This window comes from Mytilus edulis, chromosome 5, assembly GCF_963676685.1.
Source record: "Mytilus edulis chromosome 5, xbMytEdul2.2, whole genome shotgun sequence".
NCBI lineage: Eukaryota > Metazoa > Mollusca > Bivalvia > Mytilida > Mytilidae > Mytilus > Mytilus edulis.
In genome coordinates this window covers 6,554,080-6,577,311 of record NC_092348.1, presented here as the reverse complement: position 1 = coordinate 6,577,311, position 23,232 = coordinate 6,554,080, and the positions used below count along the sequence as shown (strand labels likewise).

General features: G+C 32.5%; 1 protein-coding gene across 3 annotated transcripts in view; it reads right to left on the bottom strand.

Annotated features, from left to right (window-relative positions):
* LOC139522824 (uncharacterized) overlaps positions 1-23,232 on the bottom strand; it is a 43,498-nt gene that overhangs the window by 19,746 nt on the left and 520 nt on the right. Inside the window, exon 2 of one of the 3 annotated variants that reach the window (XM_071316387.1) lies at positions 14,118-14,174. The gene's annotated coding sequence lies outside the window, so the exon portion shown is untranslated. Of the gene's footprint in view, positions 1-1,164; positions 1,229-8,696; positions 8,757-14,117; positions 14,175-23,232 lie in introns of those variants that run through there. The other 2 variants (XM_071316388.1, XM_071316389.1) reach the window with 2 other exon arrangements.

The following is a 23,232-nucleotide window of genomic DNA, read 5'->3' as shown; positions in this document are numbered from 1 at the left end:
AACTTCCCATTGATCTCATTAAATGACTGCAGCAATCCCTCAGGTGTTGTAGTTACAACAGTGTACATAAATAAGGCTGTGAGTTTTCTCTTTTGAATTGTTTTACATTGTCATATCGGGGCCTTGTAGCTGACTATGCGGTATGGGCTTTGCTCATTGTTGAAGGCCATATGATATCCAGGGGATTCACTTTCGGGAATCTATATATTGTATTACAGCCTATTGCATTGAGTGTGTAGGTAAAGATAATATCTTTGATTAGCTTGCTTGTTAGCTGAACCGTGAAGTCATTATTCGAAGAAGGGTAGTCCTACAGACAGATAAATTGGTTATCTGTTGGACTAGTCTTCTCTTAAAGGAGGGTAGTTTTTCTAATCTAATAATGACTTCACGGTTCAGCTAGCAAGCAAGCTAACCAAAGATATTTCCTTTACTTACACACTCAATGCAATCGGCTGTAAAGATTTGTTGGTTCTCTGTCATTTGTAAAAAAAAAAGTATAAGCATATCATTTGTTGTAACATAGTTAAGTCATGCTAAATAATCTGAGATGTTTTTTCCAATGAATACATTTATAAATATAGATTGATCACATATCTTACAAACAATGGCCCTGATCCTATAATTAGTATTTATCATTTAAAAGGAAGTATTATATATCAATCGACAACAAAGCAATTCTTAGAAAAAATCTATAAATTTGTTTAGAGAAATGAATAAATCAATCTTATGTTATAGTAGTCTAAGGTATTCCATACAAATGTGCAATCTGTTTAAAGAATATTCATTTCATAGAACTTGAACAATTATATATTTTTTTAATCTTATTTAAGTTTAAAATCATTATTCCATTTATGTATGCAAAAAAATCTGTGACATCACTTATTTACTGTAACTTGACCTTAAGCAGTGTGATCCAGGAGTAGACTCAAATGAAAAGCTCCCTTTTTTTGGCATGATATCACAATGAGAAATTAAACATTAAGAAAGAACCAGTAATTTCTAGTTTTTTTTCTACCTACGTAAAGTTAAGAATTCAGGAAGTAATATATAATCGTGATAAAGTAACTGAATTGTTTCTACAATTTAAAATTCAAAGTAGTCTTCATAAAATTAGTTTTTGAAAATGTATATCTATCTTTGAAAAAGTAATAAATATAATACCTGTGTTAAAGACTGATATCATCATAAGCTATTGATATTGTGAAGTTCAAGTCCCAGGAAATCGGTATTACATCAGGCTTAAAAAATTTAAATGCCAGGATGTGCAAAAATGAGAATTAAACTCATTGGAAAATATATGGATTGATTATGAAGCAACATATTATTGACAAAGAAGACATTTGTTGACTTAAATAAAATAAAAAATATTTTAAAATTAAATGTTTCCACCTGTTCTGGTTTATTTGGTAGCAAAGTTAACTTTCTAGATGACCTTGACTTTATAATAAAAATTATAAAATTACATTTGTATCTTAAACATCAACATGCACCATTTATTCTTCAGTGTATTTCAAATATCATCAAAATAAATTTGAAGTCATTTAAAAAATCAAAGCGCTGTAAGCCCTGAAGGCAGTTAACCAAAAACCAAGGCAATATTATGAAAACTGTGGCAATGTTGCTTCGACATCAAACATTCCTATATAGTACATTTATGTTTTTCAAATAATTCATATGTTTATATCAAGGTTTCAAAAGCAATGCATATGTCAATGTATATTTTTTATGGTGAGTCTGCAGTGGTACAAGTTTGCAATGATTGTAGTTGTTCTACTTGGTAGTTAACGTTGGTTTTAGTTGACTGCTAGTAGTACAAGTTGACTTAGTACAAACATGTAATAGTATGAATGGACTGGTTTCCCTGGAAAGAGTTTGTGTTCTATAGCAAAAAAGTTATGAGGCATGAAGCAGACAAATGTTCACTACTACTGAGATCAAAGGTGAGGTCTGACTGACCTGCCCATAGTAAATGTAAATGATTTGTTATTTTGTCCCATACATGACTATATATTGTTTAGGGGTGGGGATCTCGACAGTTTTCAAGTTCTCAAACAGGAAGGGGTAGGGTGACCATAGGGACTTCCCCTACATTTCATTTGATTTGTTATATTGTCCCATACATAAATATATATGGTTTAGGGGTTGGGATCTCATTGGTTTCCAAGTTCTCAAACAGGAGGGGGTAGGGTGACCCCAGGGACTCCCCCTTTAAATCATTTTATTTTTCATACTGTTACAAACATAAATATATATGTTCGATATTGAAAAATGGTTAAGCGGTGGGGATTTCGACCATTTCCAAGCAAGAGAGGGTGGGGTGACTCCAGGGAGTCCCCCTATATTTTATTTGATTTATTATAGTGTCATATACTTGATTATATGGTTTAGGGGTGGGGATCTTGGCCTTTTCCAAGTTATCAAACATGAGGGGTTAGAGTGGCCCAAAGGACGCCACCTATTATCATATGATTTGCTTACATTCAGGTTTTATACAATATAGTTGCATTATTTACGAAAATAAAGTAAGAAACTTTCAGCTACTTTAATTGACCCTTCAAAATTGAGAAAAAAATACCCCTTCAAAATTGCAGTAATATGTTAACACTTTAAAAGCATCTCACATGCATAATCATCATTTATCACTGATAAAGAAAATTTACACTGTGAACATGAACATATATATTGTTAGATATACTATTCCCAGCTGTCACATTGTATTGGATTTTGACATTAAAATTTGTCAAAAAGTAATTTTGAGTTTCTGAATAAAATATTTTCTCCTTTTTCTTTCTCTTACATTTATCTTTCGGTTTTCGATTCTAGTGTTTATATTCATTTACCATGCATAGATGTATTTTGTCACCTGCCTGGATTTTTTTTGTAGTTAATCGCCAAAACCTGGAATTACCCTTATCCGCTTCCGGAATCGGATCCGATATTGTAAAATTTTGTCTTCACAGCAACCATTGTTGTTGTGTTTACAATGTTGTTTTTGTCAATCAGATACAATTTTACTCGAATTTACACATTATTTTTCGACGATTTTCTGTATACAGCTAGCGGTTGAACAAAATGAACATTGCTGTCATGAATAAAAATGATAAAAATAAGTTTTCAGATCGTTTATTAGGAGACTTTGGTGAAAAGGTTTGCAAAGTTATTTTGTATTTTCTTTCAAGTGGAAGGCGACTCCATTGGTCGTAGCTAGAAACCAAGTCGAAATTCCACTTGCAAAAGTGGAAGGTCGCGGACCTCGGACCACCATTAATTTAAACCACTGCCTCCAAATTGAAAAGATAAGCAAATTTTGTTTTCTAATTGGAAATTGCTGCCAACAGCATGAACAGTTGAACTTATTATATAACAGACTACTAACGTAGTTGTACAACCTATTGATGACAAACAATATCCCTACGACTTTTGCCATTTGGGAAATCTAAACTACTTGTCTTATCGTCTTAAGAGATTTTCAACGATTAAATATTTCATACAATTGTTCTTTGACATCTTAGCCAAATACACAGGTCATAATAAACTACACAAGGATTCCTAGTGAGCACTACTTCCTATGTGTAACTTCAAAACTTTTGGGTGATTCAACGACCATTTAAGGTTTTTCTGGTCACATTTTTTTGTAATCCAGAATAAAAAGTATTAAAAAAGTGTTTAATTAGTTATATATAACATAGAAGCCAGCTAGATAATAACAATGGCAAGTATTTCAGCATTTATTAGGTAGAACACAAATCTAGGATGCTCGCATAATGCAGCTTAACTGCATAAAAATCCTATGCTCAAAACTGAACCTTGAAAGATCTGCATGGTTTGTCTAATGTGAATTTGACTATTACCTAAAAAAATCAAGTTTGAAAAATTATCCACCATTCATTTCTTATTCCATCTTCATACAATTAACTCAGAGTTTTCACCATTGTAACCAAACTGTAATGGTTTCAAATTTCTTTGATTTCAAAAGTCCTTTGATCTTTATACGGTTTCCATCTTAAGTACCACTCGTGAGTCCTGTGTAGATGAATTAGATGTGGTCATACCAAAATCATAACCCTGGAAACGTCATGGTACCCAAATTGCACCTATTTAGCTAAAATAGCAATGGAAATCTTACAAATTTTCCTAGAGACTAAACAATTTGTATTCTAATGAATTGATACTATGCACATCTTTCAAAGTAGGTAAATATATTCAGATATACACCAAATGTTCAGAGTATTTATCAACAGATGAAGTGTTCACTGGTAAAATAAAATGAATGTACCGCCATGTGACGTCATCTAAACGTCATCTTTTTAAAATTAGCAAATAAAATATGTTACAAACAGCCATTTCTTAAAAAATGAAGAGTAAGCATAGACTATTATCTTACCTCCTATACATTTCCAGGAATATGATTGGTTAAAAGCGTCCGCGTGCAAACCGTGTATATTTGATATTAGGTTAGTAGGGAGGCGGGGCTTATCTCATACACGGTTAGTAGTGGAGTTACGTCCCTTTATATTCCTTATTAGGTAAGAAGGGGGCGGGGCTTATTTTATACACGGTTAATAGTGGTGTTATGTCCCTTTGTAAAAAACAAAACGGTACTGAGAAAAAGTCTTAAAAGTTCCAACAGACGAAGAAATTGATGATTAAGATTGAAACAAATTCATAAAACACATTTAAACCTTACAAGTCGTTATTGTTGGCATCTGTTTTTGTAGGATCAATGGAAGTATTTTCTTAGCGCTAACAGTATTGAAGACTTGCTCGTTTTGAGAATCTAGTCTTAATTTCACATGTTAAGATAGTCGGTAAGATAAATTCGTTACATAGTGTGCTAGTGACGTAATACGGTATATATGGGGTCAGTAAATTCCATATGGGGATTCGAGCTTCGCTCTCACCCCATATGGAATTTACTGACCCCATATATACCGTATTAGGTCACTAGCACACTATGTAACTAATAATATCCAATTATTCAATTTATTTGAAGAAATTAAACAAAAGATCTGATATTCAATTTTTGAAGATGCAAATTTAAGCATGGATGCAATTTGGGTACTCCTCGTAACAGAAATATTGATCGTTTGGAGGTCAGTTCAGACCAATTTTTTGTATGATTCAATATGGATTCAAATTCAAAATCAAATTGGTGAAACCATATAGTAAATAATGATGCATCTACAAAATAAACACATAACTGACGTAATTTGTCAGCATTTCGAAAAAAAAGTGCTTCCACCATGAATATGAGTACATTTGTACTAAGTTTTAAGGTTGATGCTACAAAAACTTCATGGCACACTCTTAACCAAAAAGTCTAACCTGAGAATGTATGAATTTCTAAATTTTTCATAGATTTCTATGTTGAGTGAACTGTGTAATCGAGGTCAAAACCATTATTTGGCATACACCATGATATTTCACATCATAATTAACATGTAAGGTTTAAGTCAACTACCTTTACCAAAATCTTTAACATTATACAGGATACCAAAAGAACCACAGGCAGTTTTCCCTGAATTTTGTTTTGCCTTTAATCTGGTATATATAGACAGGGTAAAAAAAGGGTACAAATCAAACACAACTGTTTAATAATAAATAGTCCCCTACCAGTTAAAGTTCATTGTACTGCAACAAAATGCTAATTTGATCTATATCTTGACATGGTATTATGTATATAACACATTTTAGATCAATATCTGCAAACATGCGAAAAATGTGTGGAAAACTGATTATTTTTCATGAATTTTCTAAGTTCAAGGACAATAACCTTGCAAAAAATTTCATTTGAACCGAACAAATTTGAACTTGCCCTGGAACTGGTCATGGCAAAACTATATGCTAAATAATAAATCAATATCTAAGTATCCACCCAAGTTCAAATGATGTGGATGTAAGATACTTTTTACCTATCTTTTAAACAAATCACAGATGATTTTATTGTAAAATAAGATAAAAAAAAAACAACAGGTGCTCCTCAGGGCGTAGCTTTATACGACCACAGAAGTCAAACCCTGAACAGTTGGGGCAAGTATGGACACAACATTCAAGCTTGATAAAGCTCTGAATTTGGATTTCGATAAATTTTTTGACAATATATGAGTTTCTGACACAAAACAAATGTAAAGATCTTACAAATCTATTGTGTAATATTGTGCAATTAAAGATTTCTTCTTTTAAAAAAATTTGAGAAATTTGAGAAATTTGAAACCCTTTTTTGCAATTATTCAAACACCTGACATTTCTTTAAAGTCATATGAAACCTCAAATTAAAAAAAAATATGCATCTGTTTTTTATAACTAAATGGATAGTTTTCATTATAAAACTTTTGTACATATACTTTTTTCTGGGGAAAATTCTTTAATTTGTCCACATTTAGAAGAAGTTTACTTATTTTTAATTGCTTGCTTCCAGGAAGCAATTCGCCGACATATTTTCCGTATGCATAGTGACCTGAGCGTAACCCTCCTCGTAAAAATCCGGTGATCGCAATACGCATGAATCTGTCATTAAAATAAACAATTATCTGATTGTACATGTTAAGCACGTGCTCAATACCCATGCTTTTTGTTATTTATTTACTATAAGGTGACAATCGGTAAACTTCGGCTTCAAAACACGGCATTTAATGAGCAGCCATATTTGTTAAATCATAACAGACAGAGAGAAAAAAAATTGACGATTATACGATATATTTGCGTAAATAATGATAAAATCGTGCACAGAGGACTTATTTTGTGATATATACATGCATTGGTTCAAGAATTGGAAAAACATTATTTTTCACCACTCACTCGTTTCATATGACTTTAAACAAAATATACAAGTAGTGTAAGGGAGGTAAATTTGAACATACCCGACATTGTATGTTAAATGTTTTAGAATTACCTCCCTTCCACTGCTTTTAAATTGTCTTAATTGCAATTGTCCATTGACCAGAAATACCCATCTGTGCCTAGCGAAGATGAGAAATACCTAATTTTCACCCTTTTTTTGCCCCTAATTTCAAAACATTTTGAGCCATAACCCTTAAAGTCAATACTATTTTGAGTCATAACCCCCAAAGTCAATACTAACCATCCCTTCATGGTATGGAATCTTGTTGTTTAATTTCAGAGAGATTCGTACACTTAAACATAAGTTATTGTTTGAAACTACAAAAAGGATTATTTTGGGTCCCCTTTTTGGCCCCTAATTCCTACACTATTGGGACCATAACCCCCAAAAACTATGCCAACCTTCCTTTAGTGGTATTGAACTTTCTTTGCCCCTTATACCTACATATTCAGGAAAGTTATCCCTAAACTGAATCCCAGCATTCCCTGTGTTATATGGAAACTTGTGGTATTACTCAATTTATTTCACTTGACTGGGCAGAGTTTATCCAGTTTGCTCATAATAAACCAGTCCATCTATAGATAGGTGTTTTAGGATACATTCATCAATGCATTAACCAGTCATTCTTTTGTAAATTCTTTTGAGGTCACTGATAGGTGATTAGAAATCAGTAATAACTGTTACGGCAATCATCGTAATCACACACATTTTCAAATCGACTGTCCTCATGCAAATTAAAACGTAAGCTCTGCCCGATCAGTTGAAATAACATTGGTAATACAATGTCAGAGAGATCCATACAGTGACACACATGTTATTGTCTTGAAACTAGAAAAATGCTTGTTTTTGGTCCCTTTTTGGCCCTTAATTCCGAGAATGTTTGCCCAATAACCCCTTAAAATAAATCCCAACCTTCTACTTGAGGTATTAAACATTGTGGTACAATTTCAGAACAATTGAAATACTAATACACAACTTTTTGTCCTGAAATTAGATAAATGCTGTTTTTGGCCCCTTTGGGTCCCTAATTCCTAAACCTTTGGGACCATAACCCCCAAAATCAATCCCAAGTTTCCTTTTGTGGTTATAAACATTGTGTTAAAATTTTATTGATTTCTTTGTACTTTATCAAAAGTTATTATCCTCAAACCATCTGTCTTCGGACGACTCAGACAACAACATGATACCAATATACGACCAAAATATTTTATATTCTTGCGGTCGTATAAAAATTTAAAAAAAACAATAAAAATTTACATTTTCTTCTTAAATCATGAAAATTTAATACAAAAGAATTATTACATAAATTTATAACATACTTATTTAAATAAAGATATTCAAAATAGTTTTACAAAATTCACTTGTTTTTATCTTTTGAAACATAAAAGTAAGGTAAGGATAGAAATCTAAAAAAAAACAATTTTGAGTAAAGTTATTATTTTAATTACATTTTTATATGAAAAATAATTTGCTTGTAAATGTACTTAAATAAATCTCTATAGGATAAAATCTGTAATGTATGCCCTATATAGTAAAAACATACATCAAAGGCATCACAAATATATCTACACTGAAAAAACTTCTTAAAACCTTTCTTAACTTAATACTTGAGAATGTAAAGAGTTTTTTTTTTATATTAACATCATCAATTAGCTGAAGATTCATCTTAATCTAAATGTTATTTCAAATGCTTAAACTTATTTTGTATCTCAACTTAAATGATAATCTATGATTCAAAAAGTCTACATATCAAAGGTACCTAAATGTTTATAAACATCATCAATTAGCTGCTGAAGATTTATCTAAATCTAAATGTTATTTATTCTAAAACTTATTTGGTATATAATCTCACCTTAAATTATCATCTATGCTTCAAAAAGTCTGCATATCAAGTGATCCTATTTTACAATGTATAGACATAAAACAACAGCTTTATAATTTATCCTACACTACCTGACTACACCAGTTAACATCTTTAGATATACACAATCAATAAAGGACAACATATTGTGGCATTTGTCAATATATATTTTTGCAATTACTTAAATGAAACTTTAAAAAATACAATTCAATGTGTTACATGTTTGTGAGATATATATACTTGTAAATATTGTAATCTTTTTCACACTTCATAAAACTTACAAAATTATTGTATTAGGTAACATCAATTTAATTTGTAGTTTCTTACTTATTGAAATCACATTAATCATGTCAACTGGTTTAAACCAAAGACTTTAAAATAGGTATTTGCTGATTATCTGCTACAGGAGTTACAATAAAATGTCTAGGTAAGGAGACACGTCTTCCTGCTAGACCATGACATTAAGGAGTAAAAGCATAGACTGGTCAGCTAGGAGTTACAATAAAGTGTCTATGTAAGGTGACATGTCTTCCTGCTAGACCATGACATTAAGGAGTAAAAGCATAGACTGGTTAGCTAGGAGTTACAATAAAGTGTCTAGGTAAGGTGACATGTCTTCCTGCTAGACCATGACATTAAGGAGTAAATGCATAGACTGGTCAGCTAGGAGTTACAATAAAGTGTCTAGGTAAGGTGACATGTCTTCCTGCTAGACCATGACATTAAGGAGTAAAAGCATAGACTGGTTAGCTAGGAGTTACAATAAAGTGTCTAGGTAAGGTGACATGTCTTCCTGCTAGACCATGACATTAAGGAGTAAAAGCATAGACTGGTCAGTTAGGAGTTACAATAAAGTGTCTAGGTAAGGAGACATGTCTTCTCTGCTAGATCATGACATTAAGGAGTAAAAGCATAGACTGGTCAGCTAGGAGTTACAATAAAGTGTCTAGGTAAGGTGACATGTCTTCCTGCTAAGACCATGACTTTAAGGAGTAAAAGCATAGACTGGTCAGCTAGGAGTTACAATAAAGTGTCTAGGTAAGGAGACATGTCTTCTCTGCTAGACCATGACATTAAGGAGTAAAAGCATAGACTGGTCAGCTAGGAGTTACAATAAAGTGTCTAGGTAAGGAGACATGTCTTCTCTGCTAGACCATGACATTGAGGAGTAAAAGCAAAGACTGGTCAGCTAGGAGTTACAATAAAGTGTCTAGGTAAGGAGACATGTCTTCTCTGCTAGACCATGACATTGAGGAGTAAAAGCAAAGACTGGTCAGCTAGGAGTTACAATAAAGTGTCTAGGTAAGGAGACATGTCTTCTCTGCTAGACCATGACATTGAGGAGTAAAAGCAAAGACTGGTCAGCTAGAAGTTACAATAAAGTGTCTAGGTAAGGAGACATGTCTTCCTGCTAGACCATGACATTAAGGAGTAAAAGCAAAGACTTGTTAGCTAGGAGTTACAATAAAGTGTCTAGGTAAGGAGACATGTCTTCTCTGCTAGACCATGACATTGAGGAGTAAAAGCAAAGACTGGTCAGCTAGGAGTTACAATAAAGTGTCAAGGTAAGGAGACATGTCTTCTCTGCTAGACCATGACATTGAGGAGTAAAAGCAAAGACTGGTCAGCTAGGAGTTACAATAAAGTGTCTAGGTAAGGTGACATGTCTTCCTGCTAAGACCATGACATTAAGGAGTAAAAGACTGGTCAGCTAGGAGTTACAATAAAGTGTCTAGGTAAGGAGACATGTCTTCTCTGCTAGACCATGACATTGAGGAGTAAAAGCAAAGACTGGTCAGCTAGAAGTTACAATAAAGTGTCTAGGTAAGGTGACATGTCTTCCTGCTAGACCATGACATTAAGGAGTAAAAGCATAGACTGGTCAGCTAGGAGTTACAATAAAGTGTCTAGGTAAGGAGACATGTCTTCCTGCTAGACCATGACATTAAGGAGTAAAAGCAAAGACTTGTTAGCTAGGAGTTACAATAAAGTGTCTAGGTAAGGAGACATGTCTTCTCTGCTAGACCATGACATTGAGGAGTAAAAGCAAAGACTGGTCAGCTAGGAGTTACAATAAAGTGTCTAGGTAAGGAGACATGTCTTCTCTGCTAGACCATGACATTGAGGAGTAAAAGCAAAGACTGGTCAGCTAGGAGTTACACTAAAGTGTCTAGGTAAGGAGACATGTCTTCTCTGCTAGACCATGACATTGAGGAGTAAAAGCAAAGACTGGTCAGCTAGAAGTTACAATAAAGTGTCTAGGTAAGGAGACATGTCTTCCTGCTAGACCATGACATTAAGGAGTAAAAGCAAAGACTTGTTAGCTAGGAGTTACAATAAAGTGTCTAGGTAAGGAGACATGTCTTCTCTGCTAGACCATGACATTGAGGAGTAAAAGCAAAGACTGGTCAGCTAGGAGTTACAATAAAGTGTCAAGGTAAGGAGACATGTCTTCTCTGCTAGACCATGACATTGAGGAGTAAAAGCAAAGACTGGTCAGCTAGGAGTTACAATAAAGTGTCTAGGTAAGGTGACATGTCTTCCTGCTAAGACCATGACATTAAGGAGTAAAAGACTGGTCAGCTAGGAGTTACAATAAAGTGTCTAGGTAAGGAGACATGTCTTCTCTGCTAGACCATGACATTGAGGAGTAAAAGCAAAGACTGGTCAGCTAGAAGTTACAATAAAGTGTCTAGGTAAGGTGACATGTCTTCCTGCTAGACCATGACATTAAGGAGTAAAAGCATAGACTGGTCAGCTAGGAGTTACAATAAAGTGTCTAGGTAAGGAGACATGTCTTCCTGCTAGACCATGACATTAAGGAGTAAAAGCAAAGACTTGTTAGCTAGGAGTTACAATAAAGTGTCTAGGTAAGGAGACATGTCTTCTCTGCTAGACCATGACATTGAGGAGTAAAAGCAAAGACTGGTCAGCTAGGAGTTACAATAAAGTGTCAAGGTAAGGAGACATGTCTTCTCTGCTAGACCATGACATTGAGGAGTAAAAGCAAAGACTGGTCAGCTAGGAGTTACAATAAAGTGTCTAGGTAAGGTAACATGTCTTCCTGCTAAGACCATGACATTAAGGAGTAAAAGACTGGTCAGCTAGGAGTTACAATAAAGTGTCTAGGTAAGGTGTCTTCCTGCAGACTGTTACCTTGTAAACTTACCAGTTAACAAGAGGCTGTCAAAGAGACAGCAAACCGGGATTTTCCTGCAGAGTTCAAACCCAGAACAGTTGAGCAAGTATGGACACAACATTTAAGCTTAAAACTGCTCTGAATTTGAATTGTGCTTGAATATTAAAATTTGAAAAGCTTTGGTTGAATGGTTCATGAGTAAATGCAATGACATGACTGGAAATGCTATTTTTCAATCTTTCAAGAACCATAAAGGAAGAGTGAAAATTGCCATTATTGAACTTGACCTCCATTATGTCATCAGTAATAACATATATGAATTTGAAAAGCTTTGGTTGAACAGTTCGTGAGTAAATGCACTGACACTACTAGAACGACATTTTTCAATCTTTCAAGAACCATAAATCCTGAACGATAAAAGTCGAAATTGCCATTATTAACCTTGGCCTCCATTTTGTTGTCAGTAACAACATATTAAAATTTTAAAAGCATTGGTTGAACAGTTCATGATTAAATGCACGGCTAGCAGGCCTGCCCTCTGTACATCCTCAAATCAATAACCGATATTTTCGTTGCAAATCTGGTTAAAAATCCATCTCAGCATGTTGGTCTAGTACAAAGCTGAGTAAATATTCATATTACATGTTCTCATCCTGAATATGCAGATCAATTTGACACTGGCTATTAACAGCCATCAATCATCATCATCATTAACCATATAAAAGAAGTTTTCTGATTTTATCAATGAAAATCCAAATACATCTAACTTGGAAAGGAACAAACTGAAATAACAGTTGACATTTTGGTAGTTGACCAATCAGCTTACAGTTAAGACTTTTTGACTCTCTACTCTACATTTCCACACAATCTCATCATTTTGAAGTTTCTTATTTGATTTTTTTCAAATGCAAGTTTATTTGCTGAAACCTTCTTCTATAATAAATAATGCTGGAAAAATTTACTGGAACTGTATTATAATGATCAAATATCTCTATTTTTTCATTCACAAAATCTATGTATGTTTTAGCAATACAGTTCATCAACAGGCTGCAGGTATTCCTATGGGCACTAAATGAACCCCTTATAAAGCAGAATTATTCCTGCTCCTGTATTGTTTACAGCTAAGGTCAAGCTGAGTAACTATTCCAGCTAATAAAATATATATATATATATAAACCCTTACCTTGATGATATTTTAAACTCTATTTTGATAATGTCTTCAGATTTCAAAGAACATAATCTTTTTCTTACATGTAATAATTTGGTCAGGGGTTTCTTTACCACAAATTACTTTACTAGATTATTTTCCTATTTTTAAATTAGAATCTGCAAATTAATTGGATGTGTCTTGTTCTACAAGAAAATGTCCTTTTTTTGTATCCTTAATAACCGTGCTAACTATCATTGACAAAATGTAGGTTTACATTAACATGCATCATTAATCATTGATTACGTGATAAACAACTAGGACTCCACATATTAAAATCTTTTAAAAACATCCTTGAAAGTGGGACTCAATTACAAATTTAAACTCATCATAAAAAAAGGTTCTTTTAAGTTATTTATGTAAGAAACACACACTGTCACAAGAGCCAGCAAAGCAAGCAAAACTATACTAAATGTAGTTGTTCCCCGACTTTTTGGACAATGTTTTTTTTTATTAATAACAAAAGTAATTAATTGCTTCACAGATTGCAGCTGGATACGACCGCAGATGTCCAACCCTGAACCGTTGGGGCAAAAAATGAGCACAATAATTGCGCTTGATACAGGTCTGAATTTTGATTGAAATTAAATATTTCACACACAATAGGTTTCTGACACAGAATAACTGTAGTCAAAGAACTTAGAATTGGTTATATGATTTGAATCTATATTCAATTTTTTGCTTTTGTGCAAAAAAAATTAAATTTTTTACTTCCCTTTTTTTTTGCTTTTGTGCAATACACCTTGCCGTTCCTCAGTTTCTCAGCCTCATATAAAAAAGTTTATATTTTTCTGACATTGATCTATATATTTATCCTCATAAAAAGCACTTAAAAGATGAACTTTCACAAAAATATAGTTGATAATTCAAATTTGTAAACAAACTATCTGGTCTACTTTACCATGCATAAATTGATTAAAAATTGTTTGGACTATTTTTGTCATTTCAATTTATATTCAATTTTTTCATAATCTTTAAATACTTTTACAAACGAAAGTGAACCAACGCCTGGTGAGTCTGTAGTACCGTAGAGTCCAAAAATACTTTTGTAACTTCATAAACTTACCTGTCATAATTAAGTTTAAGATCCACAACTATGACATTATAGTGTTACACGTTAAACCTGAAACAGACAATAATATATATGTCAACAAAATAAAAGCAACTCATTCAGATATCCTCAGTCATGTGAATTCATTAAGTTTTTTTGATCAGTATGAGAACTAATTTTCAAATGGTTGAATGATAAATCATTTTCCTTGACTTGGATACAGAGTCACAGACATGTACAGTTTTTTGTACACATTACAAACATTCAATAGACCAGATATATTTGACCTAGTACTTATAGTACATAGTGAGGACACGCTACAGAAACTTAAACTCGACCAATGAACCAAGAAAAAGAGATCAGATGACACCTGCCAGACAGACATGTAAACCTAACAATCACGCCATACATCAAATATATAAGACCTATTGCTTTTAGAATTTGAAAACAGACCAAAACATAGAAACTTAACCTTGACCAATCAACCATGAAAGTAGGGCCACATTCAGATGAAACCTGCCAGATTGAACTTGTAAGGAACCCATATCCAAATAAATGTTGTCCTATAACTGAGATTATAGATTATGTTATGGATGTGATGCTATAATTTTTAGAAACAAGATGGTAATTTAATTTCTCCTGTTTTCCTAAATGCTAAATAAAATATCTGGGGAGAACACTGATTACTCATAAGTGATAAAACAAGAATGTGTCCTCAGTACACGAATGCCCCACTCGCACTATCATTTTTCTATGTTCAGTGGACCGTGAAATTGGGGTAAAATCTCTAATTTGGCAATAAAATTAGAAAGATCATATCATAGGGAACATGTGTACCAAGTTTAAAGTCGATTGGACTTCAACTTCATCAAAAACTACCTCGACCAAAAACTTTAACCTGAAGCGGGACAGACGGACGAACGGACGAACGGACAAACGGACGAACGAACGGAGGGACGAACGGACGCACAGACCAGAAAACATAATGCCCCTCTACTATCGTAGGTGGGGCATAAAAAACTCTACATTTATTTCAGCTGTCACTTAACAGTGAAGATAGAGACAACGTTAGTGGACATGTGACAGATGGAAGCGTCATAACATAGTAACAGTGAAGATAGAGACAACGTTAGTGGACATGTGACAGATGGAAGCGTCATAACATAACAGTGAAGATAGAGACAACGTTAGTGGACATGTGACAGATCGAAGCGTCATAACATAGTAACAGTGAAGATAGAGACAACGTTAGTGGACATGTGACAGATGGAGGTGTCATAACATAACAGTGAAGATAGAGACAACGTTAGTGGACATGTGACAGATGGAAGCTGTCACTTAACAGTGAAGATAGAGACAATGTAAGTGGACATGTGACAGATGGAAGCGTCATAACACAGTAACATATGTATACAAAGTATGAAGCCTCCATGTCTTCAACCTGTTCAAATATCAGTTGCGGACTGCCTAAGAGGGGGCCCACTCCAGTCATGCTACAGTAATTTCCTATATAATGATCAACCCAAAAATTCTCCCACAAAAGGGGGGGGGGTGAAAAACCCTCTTAATCTGCCTCTGAATATCAAGCTTTATAATCATGGTTTAAATACAATGTAACAGCCCTACTGTATTCCCTACAACTCACATTCTGCAACTTTTGTCACATGCAAAACAAGGATTTATTGAATCCTAGTTGGCAGATTAATTTTCCCCTTCAACCTAAATTACCAATTAAAATCTTGATTAATTGTTCATTATCATCAAAACTAGAAAATGACAAAATAAACTATAAATGAAAACTATCATTAGACTTCACATGTGTATTCTCTTATTCTCTCTATTCATCAACCACTGATTGTTGAAGTCGAAATAATGAACTTTTTTTTTTTTTATCTTTGATCATTTTGTATGTTTAAGGTTACCGGTATATATTGTACAATTTATATGAAGGTTTTTTTATCTTCCATTATTTGTTTACAGTATTTTTGTAACTTGGTGAATAACACTACTAACGGGATCTACTTTAATTATATGTTGCCATAGCTACAGATAATTACAAAAAAGTAATAAACATGTGACATTTACTTGACCTTACACCACATCTAAAGTTGTGTAATAATGGAATGGATACAAATCCTAATACTTCAGATTTGAACAATTCTTTTTATAACATTATTTTGGTGTATTTTTAATATTACAAGCCTATCAATAACAAAAAGAAGCATGCAATATTTATAACTACATTGCTACAACCATAAATTACAAGTTTTATCAAGGTTTTCATTTGTTTTTGCATTGTTGTCATGATAAACACATGCAATGTGTGACATTAAGGTTTCATTTCATTAGTCAAAGGAATATATATATCATTTTGAAATGGCTTAGAATTCAATTGTCTTTAAATTCTGATGAAACATTCATCTTTTGCTGTGTGTTGTTATTATCCAACATTGGATTGAGGTATAGCAGGAGGGTTGAGATCTCACAAAACAGGTTTAACCTTGTTGCATTTTTGCCCCTGTCCATTTTCACTGAACCTGTCCATTTTTTTTTTTTGGTGGGGAGGGGGGCAGCAGAAGTCAATTCTTGTTGCTTGATTTTACAGCTGTACTAAAGACCCATTGATGGCTCTTTTGGCTGTTTTCTTCTCTTCCATTGGGATGTTGTCTTTATGACACATTCCCTTGTTTCCATTTTCAATTTTGAGTACATTGTACTGCCAATTCAGAAATTATTGTGCATATTTATTATTCAACCTGACAGACCTTAATGTGAGAACAACTATTGTGATTAAATGAAAGTCTGCATAGAAATATGTGTGCAAAATTCAAAAATGTGACTTCTTACTATCTTACTACATGTATTGTGATACTCATCCAGTCTCATTATTCATAATAATAAAACCTTGCATTAATTTCGGAATTTACAGCAGGGGTGGATCAAGCCATTTTCTAAAGGGTGTGTATGTGTGTTCCAACCATATCATATGTCCCTATTCAAATGCATTGATTGTCTAAAAAAAAGAGGGGTTCAAACCCCTGGACATCCCACCCCCCTTGATCCGCCACTCAACTGAGTTGTAATAATATATAATAATACAATTGGTTTAAAAATAATGAAATAACTAAGAGGTACTGAAAACAAAGCTCCCCTAAAGTCCTTGATTTCCAAAGGGAAATCCCATAAATATACTAGAATTTTATTGAAGATGATTGAAAAAAGGTTTTATATTAAAAAAAATAATTAACAAATAAAGAAGGCAACGGTTTATCAGTTTTCATTACTGAAGCATTACTTCCTTTTTCAAGAGATATTTGATTGGAGGATTCATATCGTTTAAATACAGAAATTTTCTCTCCTGTTTATAAACTGAAATGTATGTTTATGCACATATATCTTGATTTGTCATGTGCATCTAAGTCTTATATCTAAATTAGTATATTGATGCATGTTATATGGTTAGGTGCATCAATTGCTTTAATCTTGTTTAATATAAGACATATCTTTATTTGTCAAGTGCAACTACCTCTGTAGGACTAACATCTTAATTAGTATGTTGTTATGTATATTTATATGTTTTGAGCATCAATTCCTTTTACCTTGTGTTATAAAGACATATTTTTATTTGTTAAGTGCATCAAGGACTAACGCCTCTATCTCATATGTTGATAACTTGATATATATACTTTGCACATCAAAAGCTCCAAACTTGTGTTATTTAAGACATATTTTTTGTAGCACCTAGGACTAATGTCCCTATCTCATATGTTGATATAACTTGATATATATACTTTGCACATCAAAAAGCTCCAAACTTGTGTTATTTGTTAAAAAAAAGACATATTTTTTGTAGCACCTAGGACTAATGTCCTTATCTCATATGTTGATATAACTTGATACATGTATATATACTTTGCACATCAAAAAGCTCCAAACTTGTGATATTTAAGACATATTTTTTGTAGCACCTAGGACTAATGTTCCTATCTCATATCTTGATATACAACATGTACAATGTACCGATATATACTTTGCACATCAAAAGCTCCAAACTTGTGTTTTTAAAGACATATTTTTATTTGTTAAGTGCATCTAAGAATAATGTCTCAATCTCATATGTTTATACATATGCTTTGCACATCAAACGCTTCAATCTACTGTTATTTAAGACATATCTTGATTTGTAAAGTTTATCCAGGACAATATCTTAATTACAGTTGTTACATATGTTACATGTATCTGGTCTTATTCTTCCTCATTCCACTGTCATGACTGTGATCTAAACAGATTTTAACAGCTGATTCAGAAATATGTCTTTATCAAACCAATATCAATATTTTATTTTATATTTCAAAATACTTTCAGCCATATATGCAACTTTAAATTAAAGTCATATGAAACCTCAAATTTAAAAAAAAATATGCATATGTTTTCATAACTAATTGGATAGTTTACATTATACAACTTATGTATATATATACTTTTTTCTGAGGAAAATCCTTTTATTTGTCCATATTTAGAAGAAGTTTACTTATTTTTAATTGCTTGCTTCCAGGAAACAATTCACCAACAAATTCTCTGTATGCATAGTGAACTGAGTGTGACCCTCCTCGTAAAAATCTGGTGATCGCAATACGCATGGATCTGTCTTTAAAATAAACTATTATCTGATTATACATGTTAAACACATGCTCAATACCCATGCTTTTTGTTATTTGTTTACTATAAGGTGACAATCGGTCAACTTCGGCTTCAAAACACGGCATTTAATGAGCAGCCATATTTGCTAAATCACAACAGACAGAGAGAAAAAAATTGACGATTATACGATATATTTGCGTAAAAAATTATAAAATCGTCCACAGAGAACTAAGTTTATGATATATAAATGCATTTGGTTCAAGAATGGGATAAACATTATTTTTCACCACTCACACCTTTCTTATGACTTTAAATTTTAAAAAAACAGGATTTTTTTTTAAACATGTACATGTATCATACTGGAATGGCTATGTTCTACTGTAAAATACACTGTATGTGAAGTTTCCCAAAAAGAAAATCCTTCATAAAATCAAAATCTTCATAGATATACTGCTATTTAATTGTTGTCTTCCTGTAACCTTATTTTCTGCTACTTTGCATATGCAGTGACTTTAACTACAATACCTCCCATTAGAACCTCAGCCACCAAGCATCACTTGAGCATATCTTTCTATATTGTGATGCTAGACTGCTGTTTCAGGTTAGGGTGAAGGTTGGTGCCTGATAACATGTTTAAACATTTCTATGATGTTTGGTGTCTTATGGAGAGTTGTCTCATTCACAGTGAATCATACAACTTCATCTTTTCAAATGTTGAAATTGAAATAGCAATACTTTAACATTTAAGTTATGCAAATATTAAAAGTCGATGAACCCTGACTGAAGGTACATGACTAAACAATCACCATGGAAATGAAATATGCCAATGCTAATACAACTGCATAACAAATACCATTGGCTTATAATAAGATGTTTCCTTTAAACAAATATCATTGACTTAACATTATCAGTTCATCTTTAACTGATCTAATCACAAACTAATACCATACCAAATATCATTGACTTAACATTATCAGTTCATCTTTAACTGATCTAATCACAAACTAATACCATACCAAATATCATTGACTTAACATTATCAGTTCATCTTTAACTGATCTAATCACAAACTAATACCATACCAAATATCATTGACTTAACATTATCAGTTCATCTTTAACTGATCTAATCACAAACTAATACCATACCAAATATCATTGACTTAACATTATCAGTTCATCTTAAACTGATCTAATCACAAACTAATACCATACCAAATATCATTGACTTAACATTATCAGTTCATCTTTAACTGATCTAATCACAAACTAATACCATACCAAATATCATTGACTTAACATTATCAGTTCATCTTTAACTGATCTAATCACAAACTAATACCATACCAAATATCATTGACTTAACATTATCAGTTCATCTTTAACTGATCTAATCACAAACTAATACCATACCAAATATCATTGACTTAACATTATCAGTTCATCTTTAACTGATCTAATCACAAACTAATACCATACCAAATATCATTGACTTAACATTATCAGTTCACTTTATCTTTAACTTAATCACAAACTTAATCACAAACTAATACATGTAAACTATTAGACAAAAGTTTCAAAGTCGATAGACCATGACTGAGGGGGTGGGGCCAAAAATTATCAATGGAAATGAAATGTGCTGATGCATATACAACTGAATACCAATTAACATTGGCCTACCACTAATGGTCCCCTTGAAATGACCTATGTAATCACAAACAAATACATGTAAACTAGATGCAAAATTTTCAAAGTCAATAGACCCTGATTAAGGGGGAGCCAAATTATCTCCATGGAAATGAAATATATACCAATGCTTATACAACTGCATACCACATATCATTGACCTACCACTAGTGGTTACCCATAAACTGACCTTATCACAAACCAATACATACATGTATATTATTACTTATTTCTGTATTTGTATTTTGTAAATGTCGGCTGGTATCATTTCTGTCATTGTATGTATAGGAATTTACACCAATAAAATTAAATTATTTGAAAAAGTTATTATTATTATTACATGTAAACTAAGCAAAAGCTTTGAAGTCAATAGACCATGACTGAGGGGACAGGGCCACACAATCTTCATGGGAACGACATACCTATGTCTTGCTTTTTGACTCCATCAAGGCGAGACAAAAAAGACCAGTTACAAACCTGAGTAAATCTACTATCTTTAAATATTGTATGTCATTATAATGACAGCTTAAGGCAGCAACCATTTGATTTTATGGGGGGGGGCTATGGTTTTTTTTTCTGGACAAATTTTTTTTCGCCTGCGGCAAAAACAATCTATTTTTTTCGCGACAAGTCGATAACAATTTTTTTCTTTCAATTTTAGCATTACGTGAATACTAATAAGACAAAGGTGCTGATTTTCAACAAGGCAGGCAGACATGTAAAACAGATATTCACATTTCAGAATATAAATCTGGAATGTGTTTCAAAATACAAATACCTAGGTTTATATTTAAGCTCATCTGGTTCATTCAGTTATGCTCAAAATGAACTATACAAAAAATCCCTGAAAGCTCATTTCAAATTAAGGAAAGATCTTTTATCACTTAATCCTGATGTAAAAACAAGTATTCATGTTTTTGACCACACTGTAAAACCTATTTTATTATATGGTAGCGAAATATGGGGGATGTTTAATTCTCTTTCCTCTAAATGTAAGAAGGAAGATATATCTTTTGAAAAATTATATTCAGGTTTACCCTGTGAGAAACTTCATATAAAATTTTGTAAATTTATACTTGGGGTACACAAGAAAACAACAAATGCTGCAGTGTTATCTGAACTTGGAAGATTTCCAATATATTTTAATATTATAAAAGGAATGTTATTGTACTGGTATAGATTAGAGAATTTAGGTAATAATTTTCCTCTATTAAAAGAGGCATATACACAATCAAAGACACTACATCACATGAATATAACATCATGGTATGGTTCAATAAATGTTGTTTTTAAAATACTTGGTATTGACTATACAAATGCCATAAATGCTCCATTTTGTGTATCCTTATACAAATTTAAGAAATATATACAAACCAAGCTATCAATATTGTTTATTAGCTGTTGGAAAAAACAAATAGATAAATTTTCAGACAGTAAACTGAAAACCTACCTTTTATATAAAACAAATTTTGGTTTTGAAAAATATCTAACATTGATCAAGAATTTTGAACTTAGAAGAAGTTTTACTAAATTACGTGTATCTTCTCATAGATTACAAATAGAATTAGGTAGATATCAGGGTATTCCCCGAATTAACAGAATATGTAATAAATGTTCTTCCAATACTGTCGAAGATGAGGCTCATTTTCTATTTGATTGTAACAAATTTGAGGATGATAGAAATTGTATGTTAGCTAGTATTGCACAATATAATTCTTATTTTAATCATATGAACAGTCAAAGCAAAATTATCTGGTTATTTAGTGTAGAAAATGTTGAGTTACTTAAAATAATATGTAATTTTATATACAAACATCTTCCTTAGTGAAGATTAGTTAAAGGAAATCTATGTGTGTATATACATTTGATTGGACATAGAAAATTATATTCATCTGAATATCACAAACATACTAGCCGATTAGGAAAAAAAAATAATTGTTAAGATATATTATTTATTCAAATGTTCTCTTATATCCTTGAGGCATCGTCCCCTGGTATCAACTGCATTCAAGTTACCTATGATGCTTCCTTGTTTGCTTTTGATACAGGTAGGAAAGAGACATTTACACACATTTTACATGCCTATGGCCCATAAGGTATCGTCCCCTGGTGTCAGCTGCCTTTAGGAAACCATAATGCTTTCCTATTTGCTGCTGACACAGGATGAGTCATGGACATGTTTAATTTCTACTTTCTTTTTGGCTAATTATTATATATTTAATTGATCCAACTTTTTGTGTACTATACATATGTGGATATCTATTTTTCTTTTTTTTTTCTTTTTGGGCTGCTTGTTTGTTATCTATATCAACCACACTTGTAATAAAATGCATTAGTATTAAAAAAAACCAACATACTATAGATTCTTTATCTACGTATTCTTTAAGAACTTAAATAGTTCTCGTTTAACTTTTTTTTTTTTTTTTATCTCATTGTTTGTATTGTATTATGAAAAAATTATTGATGTTGTAATGTTTATGCCCTTTGGGGCCCATAATTGGAAATAAAAATATCTTATCTTATCTTATCTTATAGTGGCAGCTGAGGGTGAAAAACAATTTTTTTTCTCAGAATCAAAAACAAATTATTTTTTTCTCCAAAAACTGGAAACAAACTTTTTTTTCCAAAAAAAAACATAGCCCCCCCCCCCCCCCCCCCCCCCCCCCAGAAAATCAAATGGTTGCTGCCTAATACATGTAATAATCAGCCATACAGTTGTACTGGGATAATCTGTGTTTTTGCATTTTTTTTGGATTGTTTTAAACTATCAACTGCTCTATGTCAATTAACAACAAAATTATCAA